Source organism: Mauremys reevesii, linkage group 2 (assembly GCF_016161935.1).
Source record: "Mauremys reevesii isolate NIE-2019 linkage group 2, ASM1616193v1, whole genome shotgun sequence".
NCBI lineage: Eukaryota > Metazoa > Chordata > Testudines > Geoemydidae > Mauremys > Mauremys reevesii.
The window spans coordinates 177,701,006-177,720,108 of record NC_052624.1 but is presented as its reverse complement, the minus strand read 5'-3'; the positions used below and the strand labels follow the sequence as shown (position 1 = coordinate 177,720,108).

At 41.8% G+C, this 19,103-nt stretch overlaps 1 protein-coding gene across 13 annotated transcripts in view; it reads right to left on the bottom strand.

Annotated features, from left to right (window-relative positions):
* ATXN1 (ataxin 1) overlaps positions 1–7,991 on the bottom strand; it is a 290,595-nt gene extending 282,604 nt beyond the window's left edge. For 8 of the 13 annotated variants that reach the window (XM_039521454.1, XM_039521471.1, XM_039521460.1 and 5 more), the window contains exons 1-2: positions 7,869–7,990; positions 1,087–1,361 (exon numbers count right to left, since the gene is read on the bottom strand). The gene's annotated coding sequence lies outside the window, so the exon portion shown is untranslated. Of the gene's footprint in view, positions 1–1,086; positions 1,362–5,244; positions 5,411–7,374; positions 7,492–7,628; positions 7,808–7,868 lie in introns of all 13 variants that reach the window. The other 5 variants (XM_039521464.1, XM_039521463.1, XM_039521465.1 and 2 more) reach the window with 5 other exon arrangements.
* Between the last annotated feature and the right edge of the window lie 11,112 nt (positions 7,992–19,103).

The window sequence follows — 19,103 nt, the reverse complement described above, 5'->3', positions numbered from 1 at the left end:
AACTTTGCCAGAGGCTCTGGGTCTATTCCAGGAGTGGGTGGGTGAGGTTCTGTGGCCTGCAATGTGCAGGAGGTCAGAGTAGATGATCATGATGGCCACTTCTGACCTTAAAGTCTATGAGAGTGCCTATCATTTCTTCAGCTTCCCCTGTTCTCTCTCTCTGCTTTAGTAGACCAGCATGTCAGAGACCCAATCTCTGGTCTGAAGGCAGGCACCATTCCCTTCCCGTATCAGGTGTCTTGTGTCTCCTTCCTCCACCCATCCTTGTCTTGCTGGAGTTCCCCAGTTATATCTTTCAGGTTACTTTGAACTTACTGCTCCCATGCTTATCCTCATAGGATATTTATTTTATTCATTGACCCATTTGGATTTAAAATAATAAAAATATGCCTATCCAAGGATCTAGGCATTCTAGCACCTAATTAATAATACAGTACAATCTCAGCAGTGTTAAAGCAACCATTTCAACAAGAACTCAGCCAGGCACCTATAGAAACACCACTACCATCATCATCATCATCATCATGAGAAGCATACTCTCCACCCTCCCTAAAATTCTCTCAAGCAGGTGTTTTTTGCAGCAGGCCCAGAAGATCAGCAAATTGGGGCTATTTCAGACCAAGGGGAGGAGCAAGTCCCAGGGTGGGTGGAGTTTTCACAGAGAGGATCCTGCTAGTGGCTCCTGCCCTTTTATAGCCAGGGGGATCCAGCTCGAGTGCCCCTTCTGATCACAGCTGTGGCAGTATGGCCCAGGGAGAGAGGCAGTCCCTCAGCGTCTATAACAATCTCTCATGTCATGTCCATTGTATATTCCCTAAATCCATCTGGGATTATAATTACTGCTTTGGATAAACCATTGGAGGAGGGGGGGGTTGTTTACCCTATTCCTCTTTTACATCTTAAAACGTCACATTGAAGGTGGTTCCACACAACAGTTGTTTCACAGCTCACATTCCCATCCCCCCTCCCCCACCTCCAAGGGCTCTGTTTATTCTAGACTAATGACCATGCTTCACATGTTAGTGGTGCTAGCTAGTACTCACTGCTGGATTTAAAGAAACAGAGCTCATATTTTCTAATAATTACCTCAGCTTTATTTCTACTCCATGTGGAATATGACTTCTTGAGAGATGAATGTTGATCTGTCACAGCACAAGCTCACATTCAAACTGGCATGTTGACTGGAGAGGGAGGTCAAATCCAGTTCTGAGACACAGCAGTTATGGGATGGACGTATGGACAGATAGACCCAGGACTCGGAATCAGGAACCCCCAGGATTCTAATCACAGTCCAGACCCACTCTGTCCCACTCTCGGAGCTTTAGGCTTGTCACTTAACCTTTCTCCTTCCGTTTTCCCATCTGTAAAATAGGTTTTGTAATATTTACCTGTCTGTCTCAAAGGGAAGCTGCAAGATTAATGTTTTCAAAGCGCTATACAACATATCCACAACATATAAATACAGAACTTCATCTCTTTCCCCTAGTTTAACAAAGGATACTGCAAGGCAACAATTTCACATGCCGAAGGCAAAGCATAAGATTTTTAACTTAAAACAAAGATGAACGTATGGCTCAATTGCGGTCTAATTTTTTTTTAAAGCAACATATACAAACAAGTTCTCGAACTGGCAACCCCCTCCAGTCTACTCCCCTATCAAACCAAGAGCTTTATGTTCATTCCAGTTCTGAAAATCCCAAGTGGTATGGCATCAACCACTGCCATTGGGCTTTCCTGACATTTTGCCTGAATTTTTGCTTTCCTACTTACATCCCATTTCTCTTACATATGCACCTTTGTACCACATTAAATAAATCCTCCCCCTCCTTGGGCCACAGTTCAGCAAGTTTAGGCACATGCTTACGCACTTTAAGCATTTGAGTTGTCCCATTCTCTTTATTGTGATGACTCATGCACTTAAAGTTAGGCATGTTCTTAAGTACCTTGCTGAATCAGGGTCTTAGTGCTTACGCCCCTCAGATATCTATACACTTATGTCCCAGCCTCACATTATAGCCAAGCTTAGCTTCCTGGGAGGGAGGTTATTTTTTGTTGCTCCTCTCTGAACACTTCCCGATTTGTCAAGATCTTGCTGGCAATAATGTGCCCAGAAGTGAACACAATAGATACACAAAGAGGAACTGTTACCTTCTGATCTGTGATATGATGCATCTGTATACACATCTCAAAATATGGCTTTTTGTACTGCTATACAACTTTGCAAACTCATCTCTGACTTGTTGTCCACTCTGACTCCTGGGTCTCTTTCTGCATTAGACTTTCCAGGTTCCTCCCTCCCAGAGAACATCTGTGTTTCAGGTGACTTTTCTTTACATGTATTAACCTGCACATCTTCAAGCTGAATCACATCTTGTTACTCTCTGTCCATGTTCCTACCACTCAAAGTCCCTTTGTATTGCTACTTCTGTGTCTTCAATGGTGTTTGCAAGTCCTTGCAATTTAATATCATCTGCATAGTTCATTAACATGCTGTTCAATCCCTCTTCCAGATACTGATGCAGATCCTAAATAAAGGCCTCCCTACAATTCATGCCTCACCCAGCTAGAAAACTCCTCTCTCTACATCAATTCTTTCCTATGTATCATTACCCTTTGTTTAATTACTGCCCCTCAGATAGTTTTCCCATTAATGTGACAGTTTTCCAATATAAACCAGTTTGATTTTTTTCAAGTAAGATTTCATGTAACACCATATCACATGCCTCACAAAGATTCAAATGCATAAAGCTCCTGCATTCTAATCTTTTGCAATTCTGCAAGAATAAAAATAATCATATTTATGTGATAATATTTGTACTTTATAAATCACTTATCACTCACAGTTCCTATATATCCTTTAGCCCACGTTACTCTGCTGAATAAAAATGTACAGTGGGGGAACAAAAATATCAACTACAAATTGTCCACATAATTTTGTAATAGTCACAAAGTTCACACATATCCCCCCAATTTGTAGGGGGGGGATGCAAAGAGGGCTGGTCCCATGAAGACTGGTCCCATCCTTCTCAAGATCTGGGAAACATTCTCCTCTGGCAGGAGACCTTATATTCTTCTTCAGAGGAATTGAAGTCTGGTGTTCCTTAGGTCTGGTTTACACTTAAAAATTATGTCAACATAGCTACGGCACTCAGAAAAATCCGCACCCCTGAGGAACATAACTATGACAACCTAATCCTCATTGTGGATGCAGCTAGGTCGACAGAAGAATGCTGCCGTTGACCTAGCTACCAACACTCTGAGAGGGAAAGTTCCTACAGCAACAGAAAATCCCCTTCCATTGCTGTAGGAAGCATCTACACCACGGCATCACAGTGGCCTAGCTACCACGTGGTAGGTGTGCCTCTGTAGCACCCGTAGTGTAGACATGGCCTTATTTATGGTGTGTTTTAGGTTTTGCCTGCCTACCTTCTTACATATTAGTGAACGTTAATACTTCCTGGTATCATATCATGTTCACTGAATTTCTTAAATTTCTGGTAAATTGCTTTCCAGAAATCTAGTATCCTTGTACTGATGCATTCTACGAATTCATTCTGTATTAGCTGAATTCAAGAAGCTCCTGGTCACCAGTTCTGAGCTTCCTTACGTTTTGTATATTCTCAGTGAGTAGGAAGAGTATGTGGGATGTATTGCTCTCTGGCTGCAATCTCCATTGTCTGGATATTAAAAAAAATTGGCTTTGTACTTAATTCCGGACCGTCTTTAACTGTGAGTGTTTGATGGTGTCGCCTACCTGTTGGATAGTTAAAATTCCCTGTGACTACATACTGTGGTTTCAACTACTATGAGAATTGGTCCAGTAATTTCTTATCCTCTTTCCCCACTACTCCTACTGGTCCATAGCTGATGCCGATTGTTCCTTGTTTTTCCACTCCTTTTATCTTTACACAAATAATTTCACCCTCACCAGTCTTCGTTGTCAAAGTGTAGTTGGGTGGCATTACAAATACTTTGAAATATAGCTCTCCCTCCCTCTCCTCTAGCCTTTTTCTCTATCCTGTTTATTGATTAATACCCCATCTTCATTGACATTCCTGTTACGAGAATAGCTCACCCTCTTTCAGTAATGTCCACTAGATAATACTCTCCACCGTTTAGTTACATTGCTACTGGCCTGTTTCCCATGCTCTTTGCATTTGTGTACAGACACTCAGCACATTAATACTCTTCTTAATCTTCATCTTTTGTTTCAGAAAAACAAACAAACCCGCCTTCTCTTTGTATGCTGGAAGGACATGCTATTAATATTAATTAATTTATTTGAGGTTGGTAAAAGAATTTGCTCCTGGGCTGAGAATGTGAGTGCCAAGTTTCCTGCCTGCAATTTGCCATGGCTCAGTAGTAAACCCCTGAAAATAAGAATTTCAAATGGAAATACTGACAGGCCTTTTAACTATGCTATAATAAGCTGGGTGTTTTATCCTGCATACTGCATGTTGTTACACAATAGGAGCAGATCATAATGTGTATGGAAAACAAACACAGTTGCTTTAGAGTACACTCCTGTCTCAAACTGAGCAGGCACAGGAAGTAAAGCAAACTGGAAAAAACAAAAGACTCTAAGGTCAAGATCACCACACCCAAACTTAAACTGTTCTGTTATAGACTTGGGCACAGGGATCTTAGAGAACATGCATTTGAATAATTTTCCTTTGATCAGTTCTCCATAATAGAGGGGTGTAGACAGTCTGTTACATTGCTCAATGAACTAATGAGAGTAACTCTGCTTTAGGTTTAAGGATTAACATTAATGCTGTAGTTAGTTTTATGTAGAAGAATACTGCAAAAAGTATAGTACTTACAATATATGCTCTTACCTGTTAATACTACTAAACTATGTGCATTTTGTAGGTACACTTGTCAAGAGCTGCATAAAACACATACAGTGTTAAATTATGTTTGTGTCCAAGTTTTGTATGTGGGTTAGTAGAAAGACTTTGAGGTGCAGAGTGCTCATAATCCCAAATTACTCCAGATTTACACTAGCATAAATAAAGCCAATATTTGGCCCTTAGTCTTTGTGGAAGTAAAAAAAAAAACAAAAAAAAACTGTCTCTCTTTGTACAACAAGATAGTTGGCAGCCAGGAAAATGACTGAATCATATGCATAAAATGGAATCTTTGGGACTTAAACTTAGCCCTTCTGGGATGTGGAACACATGCTTAAATGCCATATATTGAACTGCCACATCATGTCTATTTTTACTAATTGAGTTTACTTACTTGTGTTTGGGCACAGTACCAGCTACTCAGCAACTTGAGGAGATTAATGTCAAACCTTCACTCTATTTAGAAAGTATAGGCACTCTAGATTTACAGCTGCTTATTCTGAGGGTGGCTGATTGGTGATCCTGATACCTTCGAGTAACAGATGGCTTTGTGTGTTGCACTGATAATGAAAATGATATAATTTGCTACTTAATAGTAGAATAAGGCAAAGCTGCAAGTAGGAAAAAAGCTTCATGCTCACCTTCCTACCAATGAAAGGCTTTAAAAGCAAATGACAACAGACACACTTGATGGTTATTGCTTGTCTTGCAAATTCACATAAGGTAAACCTTTCACAAAGAACTCTGCCTGAGTTGGATTGTAAAGCACTGGCCTCTGTAACATTAGAATTTATAGCTTTAATCTTCTTAAGAACTGCATGGCTTTTCTCACATGCAGTGAAAACAGACGATGTTTCTGTGATTAAAACTAGTGAGTTGAACTTTGCTTGTTATTGGCTGGAAGCATTTGGAAAGCTAATAAAGCATTCCATTCAAACCTCGGCATTTTAGTACCACAAAAGAACCAGGTTTCTCAAAATGCAAGCCTAAGTCTAAAGGACACTTTTTGGGAGGAGATGCTAGAATTTGATTGTTAATGAAGTTCCCAGTGACTTAAAAATAGATCAAAGGAAAAGGCAGGTAAAATGGAACAATAAATACTTGATGTGACCAGAAATGTGAAATTCTTTATTATGTAAACTTTATGACATTTAAAGATATTTCTTCTTATTCTCTTAAATTGTGTGTTTATACACACACACACACACCTCCCCCCCTGGAAAAAGTACACCACCCACCATCGCCACTGACTAGCCGTGTGATTTTGGACAAGTTCCTTGAGGCCTGATTTTTGGAAATGCTGAGCACCCAACAACTCCAGCTGAAATCAGTGGGAACTGTGGGTGCTTATGATTTCTGAAAAAATCAGACTCCTAGCCTCACCATCTGCATCTACTTGAGAAAAGACTACGCTACAGTTCCAGTCAGAGTAGGGAGCCTAATTACAACACAGTTATGCCCCGACATGTTGTCAGAACCCCATTTTGATTTGGCCTGCGTAGACATGTCTGGGACCAATGTTTCCTTACTGGAGGGGTAACAATCATGTTGAGGGTGTGGTGGTACAAACCTGAGAGTTGAAGCATGATTTTCTGAACATGCTTCTAACAGGGTTTGATCCCATCTATCTTGGCAAAGCTAACCTGTGTGGTGACACCACATTTGGGATGCAACCTGGTAACTGAGCTCCACTGTGGTAACTGACTGTCGTGTAGACAGCCCTGGCTTACCTTCCTCACAAGTGTGTAGAGCTGAGGGTTAGTTAGCTAATGCTAGTTCAGTGTTTTGAAGCTAAAAAGTGCTAAGTATTAGGGAAAATTAATAAAAGAAAGCACAGCTGCTGTGGGGGTTCATTCAAGGGTTTTGATTTATTAGGAAGGAAATATAATCAAACAGATTCTCAAATGCTTCAAACTGTTTGTCCCCATCTACACTGGCTAATTCAATCATGCTTGAAGCTGTTTTAGGCCTTGTCTTCACTGTGGCTATAACTATGTCAGAGGGGTCTAATTACAATGCACTTACAAGTTGCTGTGTAGACGGGACCTAACCTTGTTCCTGTAACTGGGTTCAAACTCTAGAATGTCAGTGGCTTTAGACACAGAAATATTGTTAGCTCCCATCTACAGAACAACCTTTAACTGGGTTTTAACCGGGGACTGGTTACAATGCAAGTGCGGAGCACGTAACTCAGCTGTAGTATAAATGAAGCCTAAAAGGGTACAGTAGCTTGCAAAATATGGTGCCACAGTAGACAAGGCCAAAGAGTATTTGTGTTTGTTATGCCACTCTGCCAGCCAGCCCTTTCACAAAGAATTCAGTTTAACTGTTGAACAACTTATAGTGCTCATACCAGTGGCTGCTAACGTTGCTGGTTTGCTTTATTTTTGCGACACAGACATATGAAGAGGTATCTACTGTAACAGATGCTTTTTGACAGTGCGAACTAATAGCACTCAGACTTAAACTGTAAATTATAAACAACTCCTTTCTAAGCACAAAATGAATGCACAGAATGGGAAACCTTGTCAGCCAGGATGTTAGTAAATCAAGTTGAAGAAGACAAATTATTCACTAAAGCTGAAGTAGCCAAAATTTTATCCAGTTAGCAGTACTGTCATTAGAGTTCTTCTGTTCTTTGCTGTAATTAGGAGAAATGAAATAGTGTAATTGTAAGCAATACACATTAGAATCAGCTGTGTATTTCCTTTCTAAGTAAAAGCAAGTGAATTTGTTCTCCAGCCCTCCCCCGTAAAAAACTGCTACATAAATACTTACTACTAGTAAAATGTCTAGCCGCAGTGAGACAGTCATTTCCCAAGCGATCTCGTAATTATGTTTTCCCCCCACACCACCACAGACAAGGCCATGAATTAAAATTGACCTTTGTTGGCCCACTGGTACAGCTGCCATGTATTTCACTGCAAGCCCGTTGGCTCTAATGTCCAGTAGGGGAGCTACAAAGGAAACTGAAAATTAGTTAAACACAGATTTTTTGCTCAGAATATCCCCACTAACCTGGCTGAGAAGAGCCTTCAAAACACACAGGTCATTTTTTTCTGACCTTTTAAAAATACATTTCCCCCATCCCTCTCTCCATGAAATCCTTTTGATACTTCCGGGGTCACTGATGATTTTACAGAATGATGCATTCTGGATGTCACAATTACCCTGGATTACAAAGGCTGCAATAAGACTTCTGGTATTTGTGATGTCACCAGTCTGAGTCTTCAGTGAATCAGGAAGTACAAGAGGGATTTCACAGAGGGGGGAATAGGATTAAAACTAACCTTTCTGTTAAAACTTATTTCTCTGCCAAGTGCCCCCCATAGCTGGGGTTGTGTGGGGATGGTTAGCACAGACCGATGCATAGGCATGTGGTGCTGTGCAACTTATAAAATCAGTCATAGCTAACCACTTTCTTAGACACCAGGCCAGCACACATGTATGTGTAGCTCAGCTCAGAATTAGGTTTTCAAGGCCTAATTCTGCCCTTCTCAAGAAACAAGTACATTGGAGAAAAATGTTGGCAGACCTCTGTATGTGATCAGGGCAGTGGAATTTATACCACATTCTGCCTTTTGATTTTTATGGATCTGGCTGTGGGTGGGGTTTCCATGCTGATGACAAACGTGGTCAGGTTTTAACCCACACATTTGGATGTATACTGTATTTAGCGAATATCAGGGGCCTTATTCTAATTACCCACTCCAGAATGGACTCATTCGTAACTCTTTTTCCACACATAACAAAATCCAACATAGTAACTGTGATTAGCATTATGAAGAATGAACAAAATTCAGCAGATATTTCAAAGTTCATGCAAGTATACAAAATAATGAAAGACCAGTAAATACAAAGGGCCAGAGCCTGACCCAGGACTCTTTCAGAGGTACAAAGAGGATGCTGGTTAACCCTCTGATGCAAGAGGAATGCCTTAGTGGCATAATGCTGGCTCTATGATATCCAGTCTCCCCAACCCCTGACATATACTACTAGAGTGTTGAGAGGGCTGTGAGGATAGAAGCAGATGAGTCAGAGTGCAGTGTGAGCGGCAATCTTTGGCCCACAGTAGGAACTGCTGTAGCCAGCTTAAGTTACAGCCATTTGTGGGCTGCTCTAAGTTACACCAAGGACCAAACTGAGAATCAAGGGAGCAGAAAGATGACTTAGCATAGCCCTTGCCCAAAATATCAGAGAGGGATGAATACCATAAAAATGTTCCTACTAGTATGTCAAATGGACAGGCAGCATGGCCTGGACCTTATATCCCTCTTGCAGCAGCGGAGAGTGAGGTATTTGGAAACAAGAACTGGGGCAGTGCACACTGTACCTTTCTGCAGCTGCACTAAGGGCCACTGCTAAGTGCTCTGCCTACCTGAACCATTCTATATGCAGCTGCCCTCCACAGGCAGAATGGTTTGGAGACCCTTCACTTGACTGCTACAGGTATGCTCATGTCCCACCCTACTCATTGCCCAGTGCAGATTGGGAGGCGGTGGAGGGAGGCAAGTAAGACAGGATTCATCCCCTTATTTCATAATTGTTATAGTTTACAAGTGAACTCACACTATGCCTTATTCTAGGCAGCGCTATTAGATTCTCATTTTAGAAGCATAAAAAAACTTACCGAAAACCAAAAAACTAACAAGCAATGGGCTCAGTTATGCCAATTTCGTTCTGTCCTTGTTTTCACATACAGTGTACTCTATACACAGTAAGAAGCAGTTTTTAGCTTGTGGAAGTTTAGATCAATGTGCAGTGGTGTTGGACTCCCATGCAGGTAGATGTATAAAATGTTGAAACCATTTAGCATCTCATCACATTAAAATTTCAGTCATTCATGCTTTCTAGAAACAGAAGGCTCAAACCTGGAGTCTTTATTCAGGTCAGCTACCTATAGCTAGTAAGGGAAGTTTTGCCTGAGTAAGAGCCTCAGGATACAGCCCTTAAGTTTGGCTGCTGAAATTTGTGCTTGATTTCAAGACCAGCTGTGTTAGAAGCTTATTACACCTTAGGAAGTTTTAGTAAATGTAATTATCATGCCATGTTTCATTTAGTACATGGTCTTAGCATATGCTTCAAAATATAATTTCACAGAAAGACTTATTCTAGTGCTGTTTTATTATGCTTTGTACCCTTTGACTATGGAACACAGATGACGATTTGAATCCTGATGTAAAGCTTACAGCGAAAAAACTACCACTAAAATTAATAGAGCATAGTTACTGAATGGTATTTCATATACAATTATCTTCTCTGGAGTGTGAACAATGCTGCGGCAAACAGACTATGGGTTGCTTCATTCCTGTGATCCAAATTTTGTTAACCAGCTGATGTCACCAGGGAGACCTGAAGTCTTTATAATTACAGCTCAAGGCCTGGAGGGGGAAAAAAAAAGGATTAAATTATGCTTCATACATTCATTCAGGGAGTTACCTGTGATGGCCTCGTAGCTTGTTTTGCCTGTTAGGAAAAGTGAATTAAGTCTGTATCCAGATCCTGTTTTATGAGTGACATCTCAATTTACTTTTATGCTGGGGGGGTGGGGGGGAAGAGTCCTTTGTCACAAACAATTGTTTCCCACAATGCTGCAGAATAAGATGTAAATAAGGCAAAGAGTGTTGGATACAGCTTCCAATATTCTACTAAGAAGGGGGAATTTGTTTCTTTCATCTTCCCTGAGAGAAATAATTTAGGTTCTGCTCTGTACTAAATTAAAGTGTTCTGTGCAGTTATGTACATGTACAGCTTTGGAAACTGTTCCTGCTTCTAGGTCAAGGGCTCTCCCTGTGGCTTGGTGCCAGGTTTATCCCTGGACTCCCATAATCCCCTGAAATAAATCAACTTTCCATTGAAATCCTCTGCCAGTTCCACTTCAAACTAAAATGTGTTGCCTGTAGCATGATGCTCTTCTATACCTTTTGTAGCAAAAGAAGGGAAATAATGTGGACATTGTACACTCCAAACACTTCCATGTAATCCATGTTGTGTATATTAAAGGGCATCTTTGTAATGTTGCACTAACCCCAGATTTCAGCATTTATTATTAGAACTAAGGAAATGCCTTGGATTAAAGGAATGATCTGATTGATTGGAAAGGATCCTAGTCTGTGTGCCTCTCTCACTTCAAAACTCGGGTTGAAGCTACATTATCCTACTTCCTAGCAAAGGCAGATGATTCTAGTGGATGAAACTATTTAAGATTTTGTTCCCTACTATTTGTTCCCTGTTCATTTCCTTTTCTGTTCTTTTTAGATTAATATAAATAATCCTACACAGGCTTTCCGTCCCTCTGGAAGCCTAAAGGCTGTAGCTGCTTTCAGAAAGCTAGACTGCTTTAACCGAAGCTGCAGCAATTTGGAGAGCAAATGGTGGGATGCTACTATGACTCGTGGGGAACCTGATCTGTTCAGCACTGCTGGAAGTTTTGAATATTAACAATAAAAAGCTATTGCTATTTTCCAGTTAGTGCCGAGTTTAATACTTTCCCAAATGGGTTCCAATCAGAAAACATCAGCATTCCTCCTAAAAGACGGATGTTTCTGGAAAGGCCTGCTTCTCCCCAAGTCTCAGTAACTTCAAATGGTCTGTCAGTTAAATCATAACAGCCTGGTGTAAAGCTTCCAATTTTTTGACAACATTTATATCCACCTTGTTCCTACAAGGCCCTAAAGCTGATTGTGTGTAATCCTGAACTGAATGTAAAAGAAATATGAAAACCCATCATGATTTTACAGGTTTCCAAAGGATATGTCACTAAATAAAAAGGCCTGGATTTTTGGCATGCTAATACACCATATAAAAATAACAGCTAGTTCTTTAAAACAACAAAAATCAGAGCCAGATCCTGCTCACTGAAATTTCCTGCAGAAAGCCTGGTAATAGTTAGCAGCTCCTCTAGAATCCTCCAGATTGTCAGAGGCAGGGGCTGACTCTAAGTGGCACCACGTTCCCTCTGACTGCAGAATCGTTGCTGAGTTTGAGACTGTGAGGTTGGAGGTTAGAGGAGGGGCGTGCGGCGGGGGTGAATGAATGGTCAAAGACATGGCAGAGCCAAGAGAGAGTAATGCAGCTCCTGAGACTTCTTGTCCTACTCTTTCCCTGCTCATGCCATTCTGTGCATCATCCCCCTTCAAACCTGTGGGGCTTGCCCCCTGTAAAATAATGCTGAGCTTATCCATTGTGGGCGCCCCTCCTCTGTGCCTCAAGCCACCTCTGAAGATGCAGTTTGAGGAGGCCAGGCCTGAGCCAGTAGGACCAGGCCTCCCTCGGGAGCCCCGGGATGAAGGTACAGAGCCTCTGCAAGAATCCTCCGGCATGCGATCCAAAGGATTCTCCCACAAATCTTGGGATAGTTCTAAGTTTGAATGGCCACACGCCTTGTCTGCACCATGGTGTGCATGAGTGTTTGAGGGCAGGAGCCTTTCTCCCTCCCCACTCCCCAGTGAGCTCTCTTAAAGGAAAATCTGAGTTGCAAGTCATTCAGTTTCCTGGTCTTTCTGCAGGTTCCCTTCCCCCCCACCCCCCAGGTAATGCATGATGTGGGCTTGTGTGTTGTAGTCTGTTGTACACCTGGCTCTTGGAATTGGGTAGAGGACAGATGTAGTGAATAAAAGACACGCTTTTACAGTAACATATATACACATCTCAGGTGCATGAGCCACTCAGCTTCAACAGCTGACCGTTTGACTGTGGTTATACTTCCATTCATGTGCTCTGACTTAGTGTAGCAGGACACTGGGGAAGTTCGGTTGTTAAAAGACATGTACTATAGGCTCAAAGAATAGCTGTAATGTGTTCACCATAGCAAAATTAATGCCCTGGTATTGATTTTTAAATAGGACTGGGTGAAACTTTTTGAATACTGCATGCAGATGTGGTTGCCCCATCTCAAAAAAGATATAGTAGAATTGGAAAAGGTTCAGAAAAGGGCAACACAAATTATTAGGGGTTTGGAACAGCTGCTGTATGAGAAGACCATGACTTTCCAGCTTGCAAAAGAGATGACTAAAGGGGGATATGATAGAGGTCTATAAAATCATGACTAGTGTGGAGAAAGTAAATAAAGAAGTGTTATTTACTCCTTCTCATAATACAAGAACTAGGGGCCACCAAATGAAATTAATAGGCAGCAGGTTTAAAACAAACAAAAGGAAGTATTTTTTCACACAACACACGGTCAACCTGTGGAACTTCTTGCCAGAGGATGTTGTGAAGGCCAAGACTAACAGGGTTCAAAAAAGAACTAGATAAGTTAATGGAGCATAGGTCAATCAATGGCTATTAGCCAGGATGGGCAGGGATGGTGTCCCTAGCCTCTGTTTGCCAGAAGCTGGGAATGGGCGACAGGGGATGGATCACTTGATGATTACCTGTTCTGTTCATTCCCTCTGGGGCATCTGGCATTGGCCACTGTCGGAAGACAGGATACTGGGTTAGATGGACCTTTGGTCTGACCCATATGGCCGGTCTTACATTCTTAAACTGCATGGTTTTGCTTAACTGAGCCCCACATGGACATTTTCTCCATTAAAGTTCACCACCCTCTGAGCTTCATTTTAAGTGCAAACAAATCCCCAGACGGAAAGCAAACTCCATCAAAACCCATCATGTTTCATCTGGTTTCATGTCAGACCCCTAAACCTGTGAATGTAAGTGTGGAACTCTGAGCCGACCCAGGCTCATTCAGAGCTTGACCCAGGTTTGCTCCAATAGTCTGTGAACCTTTTAGAAAACCTGGTCTGAGCTGGGTTTGTAATCGAACACCAAACAATAATGATCATGTGACTTACCCAGTGTCATGCAGTAGGTTAGAAGAGGAGCCAGGAACAGAACCCAGAATCACTGGTTCCCAGTCTCCCGTTCTAACCAACAGACACACTGAAAGGTAGAATTGCCCCCCTCTAATATGACTTCATTGGGTACAACTTTGGCCAAACCACTCAAAATAACCATGTTATTTAAATCTTTTTTCTTTCTTCCATCTTCATTGTTTTAACAAGTCACATGACAAAGAATGAACAAACACTACATCATCCTTCAGAGGATTCAGCTGTGGAAAAAGGCATCCATTTAGCTGCAGGGTAGTTATTACTGGATAGCTTTGATTTCACTACACAATGCGTACTTTGTTTATTGAAATGCTTACATACTGCCTTGGGTGAAATCATCATCATGGCTGGGTTCTGGTATATTCAGAATATACCTCAATCTATTTTTTTAGTCTTCCAGTTCCCCTCTAAAAAAGCTGTGGCTGACCTTATGGCCTTTTCATAGTTATTCCTGAAGTCCGTCTCTCTCTCTCTTTTTTTTTTTTAATTCCATGTTGAGAGAATGCAATTTCTTTTACAGAACTTGGCTTGGTTGCCTGCCTCATCCTATGGCTCCTTTAGATAGCTATGTATTCATTTTCACATTCATGGTGTGACTCAATGGACAGTCATGTGGCTTATGGGACCAGCACATTTGACCTACACACCAGCACCACATAAATCATTTTAAAGTATTTGGGCTATACAACATGCTGTTCTTCCAGGATCAATGGTTAGTGCTCAATCCATCAGGGACTAGAAGTGCCTCATATTACTTTTAGCAACCCCTCTGACAGACCCCTGGAATGGCAGTGAGGGGCCTGGGAACTGTATCTAGTCTTCCTCCATTAATGAATGCCACAATGCAGAGATTTTGGAAAAACAGGAATCAAAAAGAGGGGAACAGGAATGTCAGGGCTTTGAGAAGAGAAGAGAAAAACCCCAACCCTTAAAATTTTGCATTTGTAGACTGCCATACAGAGTATGTTTTCCCATCCAGGTGTTGAGAATCCTGTGCACACCTTTGTTTCATCCAGGTTAATTACTATGATTCACTCTTTTTCAGACTCCCAGTTAGTTTTGTTTGCAGGCAAGTCTCTGCCAAGCTCTGCCGCCAGAATTATATCTAGCTCTAAGCTTTCCCACCGTATCACTCAGATATTAAGAGAACTTCCCTGGCTTTCTGTTAAACCTTGCACTGATTACAAAATTATTTTGCTTACTTAGGGCCAGATTCAATAAAAATTCTATCCAGCTTCCGCATCATGGTAGGCCGCAAAGCCCTGAAATATTGAGGTCTGGAAGTCTGCGTGGGCTTCCTGGCTTGGCTGCTGGGCAATGTTTTCACTGAGTCTGGTCCTAATGAAGCTTTTCAAGGTCTTGCTCCACATGGACCAACTGATTCTTTATCATCTCAAATGCAGATTACAATCCAGAACCTCTGATCTATGCCTCCAGCTAGGAACTAAATCCTTCAGGCCTAGATCATTTGCATATTAGACCCTCTGTTCCACAGAATGCCAACAGAGGCATCAGTATTATAGAAAAATAAAGCTCCCTTTTAAAAGTATTATCCAGTGTGTTTTGGATGCACCAGTTCTATATGAATGTAAGCAAATGTTAAAAACAAAAGGAAAATTCAGTAAACTATTCATTATCTATATTCATATGACTAAGCTACACATAGAATGTAGCTTTCATCCCCCTTAAAAAAATGTACAGATGTTCTATAGAAAACTGTATGAACAATCTTTAACCTCACGACTGCTATTATTTTGTAATAAAAGGCTTACAGCATAATGTGAGCTTTTTTTAGAATACAAGTTCCATGTGAGTACTGTGTTGTTAATTTAATATTAATGCAATGTACCAGCAAGAACTCTGCACAGAATCAGAGAGAGAAAAAAATCACTGTTCCGTGAACATGAGATCGGTGGCAATGATGGTTATGTCAGAAACCCACCCAAAATATAATCCACATGGCAGTGGGTCCAAACACAAGCATTTTCAGGACTGAACTGCACTACTCCCACTAATGTTCCTGCAGCTAAGTCACATTGTAATGCACTGAAAATGTACCCTTTGCTGACCAGTGCATAGCGTTTGGGAACAGTACAACAAAATAAAAAACAAAACAAAACTTACCAATCAAACGTCTGAATTTCTTCCGATTCTCTTTTGCTGAAACAATCATCAGTCACAGTTTAGTTGTGAGCACCTTCACCAAATTCCTATGTATTGCGAATGCTGTGCCTGCTGCTGCCGCACCAGCAACTATGGAACTGTAAACCAAATTCAAGTTTAATTCATACAGTCTCACCGTTAGCAAGCAAGCCTTCTCCTTTGCAACTTCTGCTGCCTAGAACACCTTTCCTCTATTTCTGTAGGGCATCAACTCTCCATCTCATTTTAAATCTCATCTCAAAACATATCTACCTACGTAATTATGGCTCCTTTCATTGTAATTGCTGAGCAACTCCCTGGCACCCAAACACAGCAACAACCACCTCTCTCTGTCTTCCTTCTGTCCCAGCCTATCAGGGAAATAGCTTGATTAGTCTTACAGGATTTACATATGCGTGTGAACATGTATGTGTGTAGAATTTACTGAGGGGAAGGTCTGAAAAGGAGTTGGGTATTTAGCCCTGGAAACGGTGAGGTCTCTCACAGGAGTGCATGCTCTACTGTAGGTCCAGCTTCTGGGAATAGTCCATCTCCCACACTCATGAGCTTTCCCCTAAGGGTCCACAGTTTCATTGTTCCAGTGGAATGTGGCTGTTGTGGTAGGGATTGGTAAGCTCACAGACAGCTAGCACCATTCCCTTAGAGGGCTTTAAATATCAAAACAGACCTAAAACTAGACTGTTCAATGAGGATTCAGTGCATACAGCAAAGTGCTGGAGTGATACGCTGATGACAATCTGTATTGAAAGCAGAGGAGCTGCTGCATTTGGTACCAGTTGGGGCTTTTTCAAAGCATGTGGCTTAATTCTTAGATACAGTAATTACCAAGCCTGTTGTCGCAATATTACCATGGCCACGCCTCTGTCTTATAGAGCATGGACAATCTTTTGGCCAGTTGTAGATGGAAGTGGATTCTTTTTTGCTGCTGTGGGTATTCTGGGCGTGCAATAGCACCAAGTCCAAAAAGGACCCAGGCCTGCAGGCCAATTTAGCAATCAGGTACAGATACCCTGGATAGTGGGGGTTGTTAAAGAGGAAGCAACTTCTTCCAAGTACTTCCTTCTTCCTACTAGCATCAGCTGGGGCTTGTCTACATGACAAATTTGCACTGAAATTTTAAATTGATTTACTTAAACTGTTGTAAAAATGCTATGGACTCTCTTATTTCAGTTCAAGACAGCCTTGTTTTGGTTTATCTTAAGGAATTTGGTTAAGAGAAATTGAAAGAAGCCACTCACCCTGAAAGACGAGCACCCACACAGGGCTTTTCACCAGTTTAACTAAATGTGTCTAAAACCAGTTTCAATTAATGCAGCTCTCTCCTGTGGACAAGGCTTGAGAGTCTTTCCTGAGTTCAGGTTTAGTCAGCTGCTCTTCATCCTGGTGCTGACTTCAGATAGGCATTGAGAAAGCTGAGAAGTGGTGCTATTTATGCTTGGCACAAAGAAGATGCAGACCTGGGGGCCATTTAGTGCTGGTGCATCAGCTCATCTTGTCTCACCAGCTCGCCAATGGCTGCTTACAGATGTTGAAAAACATGGATAAAAGGAGAGAGCCTTGTAAGACTCCAGAGATGAGGGCTTTGGTGATGGAGGATCAGTTGCACATTATGAGCCACTGTTCTTGGTTGGAACGGAAGGACTCAAATCATTTAACGGTGTTTCCATTCATGCAAACAGCTTCCTGGAGGCAGGATAGTAGAATTTAGTGGGCAACAGTGTCAAATGGCCAGAAAGATCTGGCAAGATGAGTATGGCTATATTTCTATTGCCTTTCATCCACCTATGTAACAAGTGCTGTCTCAGTACTGTGCCCTGCCTGAAGCCTTAGTCAGAGGGGCCCAGGATACTGGATGTTAACAGGAGGCATCAGACTGATTTTTGCTAGCTTGCTTAGAAACCATGGCAATTTCTGTGGATGGTGAGGGAGCATGGGATGCTTCAGTGCTGGATTGTCTATAGTAGGAGTTAAGGAATGATACCTTTACACCTTTGATTCTCTGCCTGTTCTATTATTGTACACTGAAGTGTTTTCAAACACTATAATTGGTATGAAAGAAAAAGAAAAAGTTGTCCCTCACTGTTTTGTATTGCTCTGATTCTGTTCCTTCCTGGTGATCTACTCACTCAGTAGGTCAGCTGATTGCTTAGATGGGAAAGCCCTAATACTGGACACTCTGTATCAGGGGGTGGGGCGGGGGAAGGATTTGCTCCAGCCCTGAATCTGTGGCTCTCTCTTCCCTTCCAATTCACTGTAAACATTTCTTGAAGAGAAGTCTCCTGCACAAAGATAGCTGTAGTCAGGAAAAAGCGACAAAGAGTCTTCTGGCACCTTATAGACTAACAGATGTATTGGAGCATGAGCTTTCGTGGGTGAATACTCACTTCATCAGACGCATGTAGTGGAAATTTCCAGGGGCAGGTATATATATGCAAGCAAGAAGCAGGCTAAAGATAATGAAATTAGTTCAATCAGGGAGGACGAGGCCCTCTTCTAGCAGTTGAGGTGTGAAAACCAAGGGAGGAGAAACTGCTTTTGTCGTTGGCTGGCCATTCCCAGTCTTTGTTTAATCCTGAGCTGATGGTGTCAAATTTGCAGATGAACTGGAGCTCAGCAGTTTCTCTTTGAAGTCTGGTCCTGAAGTTTTTTTGCTGGAGGATGGCCACCTTAAAATCTGCTATTGTGTGGCCAGGGAGGTTGAAGTGTTCTCCTACAGGTTTTTGTATATTGCCATTCCTAATATCTGACTTGTGTCCATTTATCCTTTTACGTAGGGACTGTCCAGTTTGGCCGACGTACATAGCAGAGGGGCATTGCTGGCACATGATGGCGTATATTACATTGGTGGACATGCAGGTGAATGAACCGGTGATGTTGTAGCTGATCTGGTTAGGTCCTGTGATGGTGTTGCTGGTGTAGATATGTGGGCAGAGTTGGCATCGAGGTTTGTTGCATGGATTGGTTCCTGAGTTAAGAGTTGCGGGAGTCGAGGACCACAGTACTGCAATCAACTGGTACTGTGTATGTATACCACTGCCCTCTACTGGACGGAACTGGGACTGTTCTGATTATTGACAGCCCCAGAACAGTGCTAAAAGCCAAAATATAGTATTCCTCTTTAGTTCAAATGGTAGGGCCTTATGCTTTTGGAACAGTGGGAGGCAAGTTGTATCCCCACTGTTCCCACAAAGTTTCCAATGGTCATACTGCACAACATAGACAATGGTGCATCTTAGGGAGCTACCAAGAACTCCAT